The sequence below is a fragment of the Dasypus novemcinctus genome, chromosome 25 (assembly GCF_030445035.2).
Source record: "Dasypus novemcinctus isolate mDasNov1 chromosome 25, mDasNov1.1.hap2, whole genome shotgun sequence".
Lineage (NCBI taxonomy): Eukaryota > Metazoa > Chordata > Mammalia > Cingulata > Dasypodidae > Dasypus > Dasypus novemcinctus.
The window spans coordinates 14,697,320-14,708,087 of NC_080697.1; the positions used below are offsets into that span (position 1 = coordinate 14,697,320).

The 10,768-nt window shown below is 40.4% G+C and overlaps 1 protein-coding gene across 4 annotated transcripts in view; it reads right to left on the minus strand.

Moving 5' to 3' along the window:
* ITSN2 (intersectin 2) overlaps positions 1–9,708 on the minus strand; it is a 164,855-nt gene extending 155,147 nt beyond the window's left edge. The window contains exon 1 of one of the 4 annotated variants that reach the window (XM_058287691.1): positions 9,273–9,708. The gene's annotated coding sequence lies outside the window, so the exon portion shown is untranslated. Of the gene's footprint in view, positions 1–8,095; positions 8,398–8,824 lie in introns of those variants that run through there. The other 3 variants (XM_012530381.3, XM_058287690.1, XM_058287689.2) reach the window with 3 other exon arrangements.
* Positions 9,709–10,768: the final 1,060 nt, after the last annotated feature.

Here is a 10,768-nt window from a genome sequence, read left to right on the forward strand (position 1 = left end):
GTGGATGAACCCTGAAAACACTATGATAAGTGAAAAAAGCCAGACACAAAAAGCCAAATATTATAGAATTTCATTCATATAAAAGATTCAGAATAGGCAAATCCATAGAGAAAGAAAGTACATTAGTAATTGTCTTGGGTGGGGGTTGGAGGGGTTTGAGGTGGGAAGGATTTAGGGGGAAATGGAGGATGATTGCTAATGGGTATAATGTTTTGGGGGTGATGAAAATGTTCTAAGAGGTGATGGCTGCAAAACTCTGTGAATATACTAAAACCAATCAACTGAAAATAATAAAAGAATGAATTGTATGGTATGTGAATTATATCTCAGTAAAGCTGAGAAATGAGCATTCTTTCAATTGCAATGAGGACAAATAGTCTAGTAGACTGGAACTTGAACTTTGAAAACAGATCAACCAATTTGAGTTTGAATCCTAGTGTGGTTTAACTTTGTGGATTTAGGCATGACATAACCTCTTTGAGCTTCGATTTCCTACCCTATACATAAGGATAACTGTATCTAAGTGTAGGGTTGCTTTAAGGCCTAGAAATAATGTCTGAAAGCACCTGGCACATGGAAGGTACTTGTAAATGATGGCTATTAGTACTATTATTTCAACACTAAATTCAACTACAATCATCAATCAACTTGATTTCAGCGAAACAAACTACAGTTGTACCAATTACTAATAAAAAGTACATGTTTTTCTCATTTAATCAATGTTTAAGTAAAGGGTTATTATTTCTACCTAGCAGCTTGGGGTCCCAGATATAGATAGTACGTTGACATTTTAAAGCTTCAAACAAGATAATTTCTCTATACAAACTTAGTTCTTAGTTCCAGTTCCAGAATTTAGCATTTTCAGATTAAGATGTTTAAACACTAAATAAATAAATAAATAAACACTAAATTTAAGCTTGGATTTTTGTAAATGTTTAAGTTTATCCTAAAAAGAATTGGCCAATAAGCCAAGGCAGCATAAAAGAACAGGAATGGTAAACTAATACTTAAGAAGTTAGTACTTAAATTATATTAAAGATTTAAATTAACTAATTTTAAAAGAATTAGTCAACAACTCTGAAGACTATAATCACTCTCACTAAGGAAGGAAGAAAAAAAACCACTTAGGTATAGTTTGTGACTTAGCTTGCAGAGCTGTATTGGGGGAGGGGCAAGAGCAGAGACCGGCTATTTGGCCTAGTCTCACCTAAGTCATACCAGCACTAAATATTAAGGCAAATCTATTTACCCGACTTGAATAAAAACTAGAAAGAGAAAAATTCAGAAAGATGCTTCAGAAAAATATCACCTCACTGAAACAAAGATAACTTCCTAAGTTTTGAAGTCAGAGAAGAAAACACAAAGGAAAGAATGAACAGATTCATCTATATAAATAACTAAAACTCTATGAAAGGTAAACAAATGGGGGAAAATCACAACAATATGACAGTTAATATTTTTAACATACAGAAAATTCTTAAAGTCTATAATGAAAATGCTAAGACCTCAAAAATCATACAATTTCCTGAAGAGGAAATAAGACTGGCTAATAAATGTTAACATTACTAACAATAAAGAAAATGCAAATGAAAAATTCTGTTCTGTTTCTGCTGCTAAGATTTACATTAAAAAAATAATAATGAAAAACTTAAAACTCTTGACTAATACCACAACTAGCAGAGCTGAGAATAGGTACATTCAGTGAGAGGCAATGGCAGTGCCAAACTGATAAAACTCTTCAGAAGGCAATTTGAAAATATACTTTCATGAATCCTAAGAATGTTCATATTATATAAGTCAATAATTTCACTTCTGGGAATCTGTAGTATGAAAATAATAGTAAATGTGGAAAGTGTCTTATTTATTAAGATATTTACTGCAACATTAGTTATTATAGAAAAGTTAGAAATAATATGAAATATCCAACAATGGGTGATACACTGAACAAAGTACTATACTGCTTTTTTTTTTTTTGAGGGACCAGGGCCTGGGAATTGAACCCAAGGCCTCATATGTGGGAAGCCAGCACTCAACCACTGAGCCACATTGGCTCCCCTGAGTTAGTTGTTTTGTTTTGTTCTGAATGTTGTTTTTTTTTTAGGAGGCACCGGAAACCAAACCCAGGACCTCCCATGTGGGAAGCAAGCACTTAACTGCTTGAGCCACCCTATACTGACATTTAAAGTCAAATTAATATGGTATGTAAATTATATCTCAAAAAACTGTTTTAAAAAAATCAAGTTCAGCTAAACTATATAAATAACAAAGGAACTGCTTCTGTTCTTATAATTCGTAATTTATGATGTTATAAGATGTATACTTATCGTTATAAACGTAATAATAACGGCCAAAGCAATCACTGAATTCTTACTAAGTTCCAAACTTACACTACAGGTCTTTACATGCACAGTTTTGTCTTCTCATTAATATCGTCATCAGGGCCATCCCAGAGGGTAAGAGGTGCAAGAACAGTCACACTTTAAAAGAGGCCCCATTTTAAATATCTCCATAGGCTATTTGGGAACGTTAAAAACAAACTTCGAAATTGAATTAAAGTTATTTTAGAAAAGAGAAGAAAAGTACAGTGTTCCTTACTTGCTCCCCCCACAAGAAAAGCTCAGATCAGCAACTCTAGGTAATCTAACCAAGAGATAGGCCTGATTATCATTGTTACATTTACTGAGAATTTATGAAGCGGTCATGTTGTACATACTTTATCTCTTTACCCTCATAACATCCCCATGGATAAGTACTATTAAGAAATGTCTACTTTAAAGAAGAGGAAACTGAGGCTTGGTGAGATTGTTACACTCACAAAGCTAATAAAAGACTGAGCTGGAACTAAAATCCCAGAGAGCAAAACCCATGTTCCAAACTATGATGTTATATTGTAAAACATGTACAATATATTTGTAAAAACAAAGAAAAAGAAAAGATAACAGTGGGTGGGTGATACCAAAATCTGCTTGTTGCTGGTTGGTGGACTTAGAATTAACTTATCCCCTACTTTTTTTTCTATATTACAAATCAGTATGTATTATTTTCATAATGAAAAAAATCAACAGTTCATAATGAAAAATAAAGGGGAAAAGGATTTGGGAAAAATTTCCATTAAATAACAAAGAAATTATATCTTTAATAGATGAAGTACTCACTCATTCTTTTCCAAGACCAGCAGTCAATATACTTCAAAATAAAACAAATTAGGAGAAGAATGTCTCTTATCAAAGCTAGAAAAGCAGAAGTCAGATTTTTAATTAAACTGTGAGAGAAAGGAAATGGAGTTGTGATCAGATCAACAGGGTTAACATATTTAAAGAACGTAGTAACTAACAGCCAAGGAACATTCCAAATGGAACCAACAGTCTCCAAAGAGGAAAGCTTCAAGGTTTGCTCTCTCCCCTGAGGCTCCTTACACTTCAGCCAGCTTCCCAGTGGGCCTGCCCTGCCAGTTTACCAAACTTCCCTGGGCATTTCAGAATCTCACTAAAATTACAGCAGGACCTTCCAACTTCCCCATTACAAAAGAAAAATAGGGAAGTCAGAAGACAAATTTAAACCTGGTTTGTTTGTTTTTAGGATAAGAGATATAGAATCTAGAAGGAGGAAGATTAAAATATTCCAAACACTAGAAAAGGTATTCTGGGGTGAAGGAAGATTTATTTCTTCATGTTTTCCCAGAAACAAGGTTAATAAGTCTCGGAATTATTCTAAATAACTTACTATTCCCAGAATAGGAAACTTCCAAGTCTGTTTTCATTTACGTTTAGGACAGTGTTCCTTACCTGGCCCCATTCTCAAGGAAAGCCCAGAGCAGCAGCCCTAGCTAATCTAACCAAGAAACAGGCCTGATTATTATTATTACATTTACTGAGAATTTATGAGGTGGTCATGCTGTACATACATTATCTCTTTAACCTCATAACATCACCATGGATAAATACTATTAAGAAATCTCTACTTTCAAGAGAAAACTGAGGATTGGTGAGATTGTTAAACTCACAAAGCTAATAAAGGCTGAGCTCAAACTAAAATCCAAGTCATCTAGAAGTTAGAATTTTCTACAGTGAACATACATTACAACAAAAAAATGGTATAAATAAAATATCAGTAGAGGGATACAGATGTAGCTCAAGTGGTTGAGCACTTGCTTGCCATGTACCAGGTCTCATGTTCCATTCCAGTACTTCCTAAAAACAAAACAAAACAATCAAACAAAAAACAACTCTCATTGAGGAACAGCTCTGGGTCAGTAGTTGAGCTCCTGCTTCCCATGTAGGAGGTCTGGGGTGCAATGTCCAGAATTTTAAAAGAAACACAATACAGGACTTAGGTAAAAGAAAAGGTAAAGAAAAAGCATATAAATTAAGGAGACTTTTCCAAGCTATTTGCAAGAACTCTGCTCTGGGCTCATTATTTTGTGCCTGAGGATTTTTTTCTTGGCTTTGGTGACTAGAAAACAGAAATAATCAGAGAACTGCTAGGTGCTAATGAAATAATACTAAAATGATAAAAATTTATGTTAAACACAGTGGCCTGAAATAGTACTAAGTTTCTTACTTTACATGAAGACTATCATTTCCTCATTACATATACACAGTAATCCCTCCCCAGTCTTTCATTTCTTAATAATAATTCTGAATTATAAGTAAATTCTCGGGACCCTGGATGTAGAACCAGGATGCTGGAAGGAGGAGGCAAAAACTCCAAGTCAGAATCATTGGATACCAGAAGGGTTAAAGTGGGGACAGGGAAAGCCTTCCAATATAGGCTGTCTCTGCAGCAAGGCAAAGGAAATTTATAAGCACTAAAATTTTAGCCGAGGAGAAGGTAAATGGAAATTACGACTTAAGTCTTAACTTGGGTTCTCAGAACTTTAATAAACAAGGTTAAAGAAGGAATGCTATCCCTGCATTCCTAGTCAGTATGGTCTCAGCAAATTTCATTAATTTTTGAGGTTCTCCCTTGCTTTGACTAAAAAGTATATTTCATGTTCACTAAAAAGTAAAGTCACCAAGCATTACATAAATAGTGAAAATAAGTAGACTCATGCAATTGACACAAAGTCTGGTTACTGAGGTGGGAGACCTGGGAAGGAGGGATGGAAGGGTAGTGAGTGGAGTTATCAACATCCTTAGGCCAATACTTATGCCAATGTGCAAGCAAAAAAGAGATGATAAAGCCTCACTTATTAACAGCCGGTCTACTTAGCTGGACCTCTGCAGTTTTGACTAGGCTGACCATTCTCTCCCAGTAGCAACCACTCATTACGCAAGTACTCCTCACACAAAAAAAGTGGCAATTATTTATTCAAAGACTGTGAAGTGATAATCCAAAGTAGCAGTTTCTTTTGCATACAGAATGTTTTCTTCCTTTGGATTCCCCCTTCCCCCCGCCCAAATTAAGAGAACTGAAAAGGCAGATTCTGTATTTGGAATAAGATTTTCCAAACATTTTATACTGATTATTTTGATGGTAAGATTTTTTTAAAATTAAGAGCAAAATAGGGGAACTCTTTTCCAGACACAGGGTAAAAACAAGGTCAAAAAAAGGGCGGGGGGAGTGAGGGACTAAGCTAGTTTAAAGTTTCTAACTGAAGCAGGTTTGAATAATAACAACAGGTAACACTGGGCACTTATACTAAGTATAGTCACTGTGCTAATCATTTTTTATTACATTCACCAACACTATGAGAAGGGTATTATTATTATCTCCATTTTACAGATGCATTAACAGAAGCTCAGAGAATTAAAGTAACTTACTCAAGGTCATACAGCTATTTAGCGTTAAAACTGGGAACAGGAGCTCTAACTTTGAGCATCTACACTTTCAGGTACCTGGATTCAAAGATATGATGAAAAATATATGAAATTTTTATTAAAACTTTTTTCTAAAATGACTATGCATTAGTGAAGAAAATGTCTAGAAAACATAAGACAGCTGCTTTAATAAAACCAGTTAAATGTCTACCAGCTGTTAAGAGAGCCCTAAATGTCTCCCATAACCACTGCTGATAAACTGGCAACTTTGCAATGAGTCCACAAGTACATGACTAAATCATTCAGTGTTCTGATGTAGCTGTGAAATTACTTTTGAAATAAATCTCTCAAAATAATGCAGTATACTCTGCAAATGAAAAATGCTTCTCTCTCAGAGTTGTGAAACTACATGTCTCTTGATCTATGCATTGTCCTGTTTCTGCTCAGTTTCCTCCCCTCTTCCCCCACTTCCTCTCTGCCCTTAAGACCAGTTAAGTTTCTCCTTCTCAAGGAGATGGAAACACAATTTACCCAATGGGACTCTAACATTAGTCTGTGCTCTGCATTTACAGGGAAGCACACAGTCAAAAGTGAATTCAAGGGAAAACAAATACAGCATTTCTGATGCATTTACAGAATTCATTCTAAACTTTATTTTTCCACATCACACTTGGAATCCTGCCTTTTAGCACACATACACAAAAGTGTGCCTTTTTTAATAGCTTTTCTTCAAAATCAGTTTTTCCACAAATTTTTCCATAAATAACATACTGAAAAGATCAAAACACACACACACAACAGGCATGATCACTATTAGATGGTAATAGATATATCACATTTATTAATGCAAATTTATTCTGATTCATTTCTGGAGCTTAATATAATTGTTTGGCTACTCGATATTGTATATAAAAATCCTAGGTACTTATCAATTAATATGTACTTTCATTCACTCAACAAATATTTATTGACTGCCAATATAACTTTTTAAAAAATTCTGAACAGAGATGAATGTACCTGACAAGAGTACCAGCCCTGAAGTTAGAAGGACCCAGGTTTGAAACCTGGCTCCTGCACTTACTTGGTGAGAGAGCTAGAACAGTCAATTAACCTCCTGGCACCTCATTTCCCTTATCTATTCAATGCGGAGGACAGTAACTACGCATGAGGTCTCTATAAGCATTAAATAATTATGGACTTTGCATGGGGTCTAGCCTGTAGTAAGTGCTCAGTAAATGATAAACATGACAATAAATGCTACAGAAAGATGGAAATTTGTGACATTCAATATATTAAAATACACTAAAACTAAAAATCCTTGAGGTTATGTAAGAAATATTCCACTTTTTTAGAGAGAGAGATACTAAGTATCTAGGGTGAAATGACTAAAACATAAATAAAAGTAGGAAAGAAAGAAAAAGTAGCATGGATAAGAGTCTTGAAAACTGCTGAAAATTAGGTGATGAGTATATACAGGTTCCTTATACTATCCTATATTTATGAAAACACAAAGAATTTTTAAACTATAAATCCAATCCTTACAACATGCCAAATACATTTCCTCATATTCAGGAGACATCAAGATTTTAGATATGTGAAAGTAACAATGATACCATGTGCTCAATTATTCAGAATGGGTCAAATTTTCTCAGCCTATTCCACCACCTTCATTATTAAGGCAAATAAAGGGAACAACTACACGCATTAAAAGGGGGAAAAATGCAAGATTTTCAGCTGCTTATTACCATTACATTAAAACAAAAAGCAATGCACACCCTTTTTCTGAGTCTTTCAAAAACATGAAATACTATGTGTTTCTAAATTAGGCATTTAAAAACGACTTCTACTTTACTTTTTTAATTACAAGGGAATCGTGGGCACAGTCAAAGAAACCTAAAGGCGAGCAAGTCATAATTGCCAGTATTTTTAAAACTTGAAGGACATCATTAATTTGGGCAAAGGTTTTATGTGATGTTTGTAGGCTGCTTTTAGATTTTATCACTGATTAAAGATAAGGCAAAGCAGTACAGGTAGGGAGGCAATTACTTTTCTTGAAAGGCTTAAGAAGCTTAACCTTCACAGTCTATGCTACCTAAATTAAACTTACTAAAACAACACAAAATTTCAAGTTCCACCATGCCCATTTCTGGGTAAGCAAGTGTAACAAATCAGAGCATTTAGTAATTTTTGTGCTGACCTCAACTCCTATCATAACGCGGTTGGCTCTATCGAACCGATTCTTAATTTGTAATTAATACAAGCTTCAAACGAAGCATATTTGTAGTCGACAATCATTTAACAAAAGGGCCTGTGAATAATAAATTCAAATACTGCACCTTTCTACCCCACGTAGCGCCATCTGCGGTTTCAGCCTCGGTTTACCCATTCACTGCGCACAGGCAGGCGTCTTTTTTTTTTTTTTTTTTTTTAACAACCCATAACTTTACTCTGGCCTAAAAGATTGTATCTCTTCGCGCTTCCTGTAGACCCTGTAAGTCAAAAACGCCCAAGCCAAATATTAATACTTCCCAACTTTGGTTTCATGGGAGCCGTGGACGCCGAGCATCCGCCCAGTCTTCCCGAGCCTCGGACCACTTTGACGCACCGGGATGCGGCTCACCTGACTTGCTGCACCAACCATAACCCAGAAGGAAAACCAATTCCGTGATAATTTAAAAATGGGACCAGGCTCTCTTCGGCCCGGACCCCGAAAGCGAGGGGGCCACGCCACTGCGGGCCCTTGCCGCATCCGCCACCTGCCAGACGAGGCCGCGACCGACCAGGGCTTCGCCGCGAGGGAAGGGGCGGCCCGGCCACCGCCACCTCGGCGCTCGCGCTGGCCCCACCGCAGGGACAGGAACCGGGGCCGGAGGTTTCCGCCCGCCGCACCCAAGCCCGCCAGGGGCCTTCTCGGGGGCCGCCCGGGCTCCCCGGGACCCGTGCCCGTCGTCGGGGGCGCACAGCCGCCTCCCAGCCCGGCCCCGGGAGCCTCCCGGCCGGCGGGAGCTACAGCGTCCGCACCTGCCCCGCGCCCCGCGGCCGCCCGAGCGAGCCGCTTCACCCACCTGGAGCCCCCGCCGCGCCGCCCGCACGTCACAGCGCGACCCCGCGCTCCTCGGCACCAGCAGAGCCCGCGCGGGGCCGAGGCCGGGAGACCCTGCTCGGTCGCCGCCGCCGCCAGCGAACCTGTTGCGCAGCCTGTCACGGCCGCTCGGGCTCCGCCAGCGCCGCCTCAGCCCCACGACAACATGGCGGCCGCGGCCTCCGCAGGAAGCCGGGGGGCGGGGAGGTAGGCGACGGCCCGGGCAGCTGAGGGCCCGCCCGCCGCCGGGCACGGACTCTCCCACCCCTGCAAGCGCCAAGTTGGCCCGAGCCAGGCACTCGCCCCCACAGTCCCGGGGTACCGGGCCACGCGGGCCTGGCGCCGGAGTGCCCCGCTCTTCCCTCTGGGGGGTGAGGGGGGACCCCGGAGCTCCGGACCTGGCAGCCCTTCCCGGAGCTGCGACGACCCACCTGACTCCTCCTCCCCAAGGTGACATGCTGAGGTTGGGTGGTGCGCTTCCTGCCACAGCAGACCCCAGGGTTCTGGAAAGGCTCAGGAGGTGTCGGGCACAGCCCTGTGATGCCTCATATAGGGGTCCCTCTGGGGCCTTCTCACGCAGGGACGGTTCCCTCAGTGATCTGGGAGCACAGAGTCCCTGGGAGTGGGGGATGGGATCCCTTTTTCAGGGAAGTGTTCCAGGCCTCCCTGCCCCTCCTCAGGGACTCCAAATACCCAAGGGCTATCCATTCATCCTTCCACACTCTCCTCCATTACGCCCACATGCAAAGGGCCAATGAGGGGCTCCCCTGCCCTCTTTCACGCAGGAGAGCAACTCCCCTCTTCTACTCTAACAGAGAAGTAGATGATCTCACCCCAAACTCCCATGTCTGCAGGCCTGCAGATACTGAAGATTCTTCCCCATCCGTAGCTGACAAACCAGTGAAGCTCAAAGTCAGAATTTCTTTTTTCACTCTTCACAACCCCCCAATGTTCTCACAAAAGACTAGACTTCAACCCTAGCACCACCCTATATTAAGGGGCTTGCCCTCAACACAGCACCCCTTCAAGCACCCCTTGAACTCCTTGGTTAAGGAGTGAGGAGAGGTGTCAGTGGTTCCTATGGACATAACAAAATGGCACCTAAGATGCAAGATTTTTGTTTGCTTTTAGAGGTAGGCTGGGCCCTGGTTCAGTATACATAACTTGTATCTCCATGATGACTTCAGTACAAGGGAAATCTGTGCAACTCAAACTGATCCCATGGTTTCCTTTCATTCCTTACCTTTTAGGGCAAGATGGCTTGAGAGGGATGGCTCCAAACCCAGACTTATCTGAGCTGTGTAACCAACTCATGTGAGAAACTTAGCAAACATTTGTGATAAGCAGGCTTTTCCTGTTCTCAAACTCAGTGTTTTTCCTAATTCTTCAATCAGGACTAGGCCCTAAATTGCAGTGACACGGAAAGACCTGACTCCTTCATATCAGTCCAGGAGATCCCTTACTTGCTGGGGACCAGGAAACCTGTCTAATCTGTAAACAAACCATCCAGGTTAGGATAGAACTCTTGAGCACATGGTCTCGCTCCCGTGGCAGATACAACCAATCAATTGTGGTGCCCTCTTCAAGAGCCCATGCTGGAGCCCGAACCTCAGAATCCTTCTCATCATAGTGCTCCAGAGGGCCACTCTGAAGATTAGAGTTGGCCCCTAGGATGAAACCTGTGCTTCATTCCTGATCAGCAAATAGCTGGTCTCCATTTCCCTCCCATCATTCGATCAATGATAATTGTGTTTCTAGATTCTGGACTTTACCCTGAGTCCTCTTTCACTCTCAAGGAGGTACCAAATTCTCAGCAGGACAAAAGTGGAATTTGTGGAAAGGGATATTTATTAGAATGAAAAACATGGAAAGTTTCCCTAAAATAAGCCCAAAAGCTATCAACCTCTGATGAAAATCAGGGTTGTGT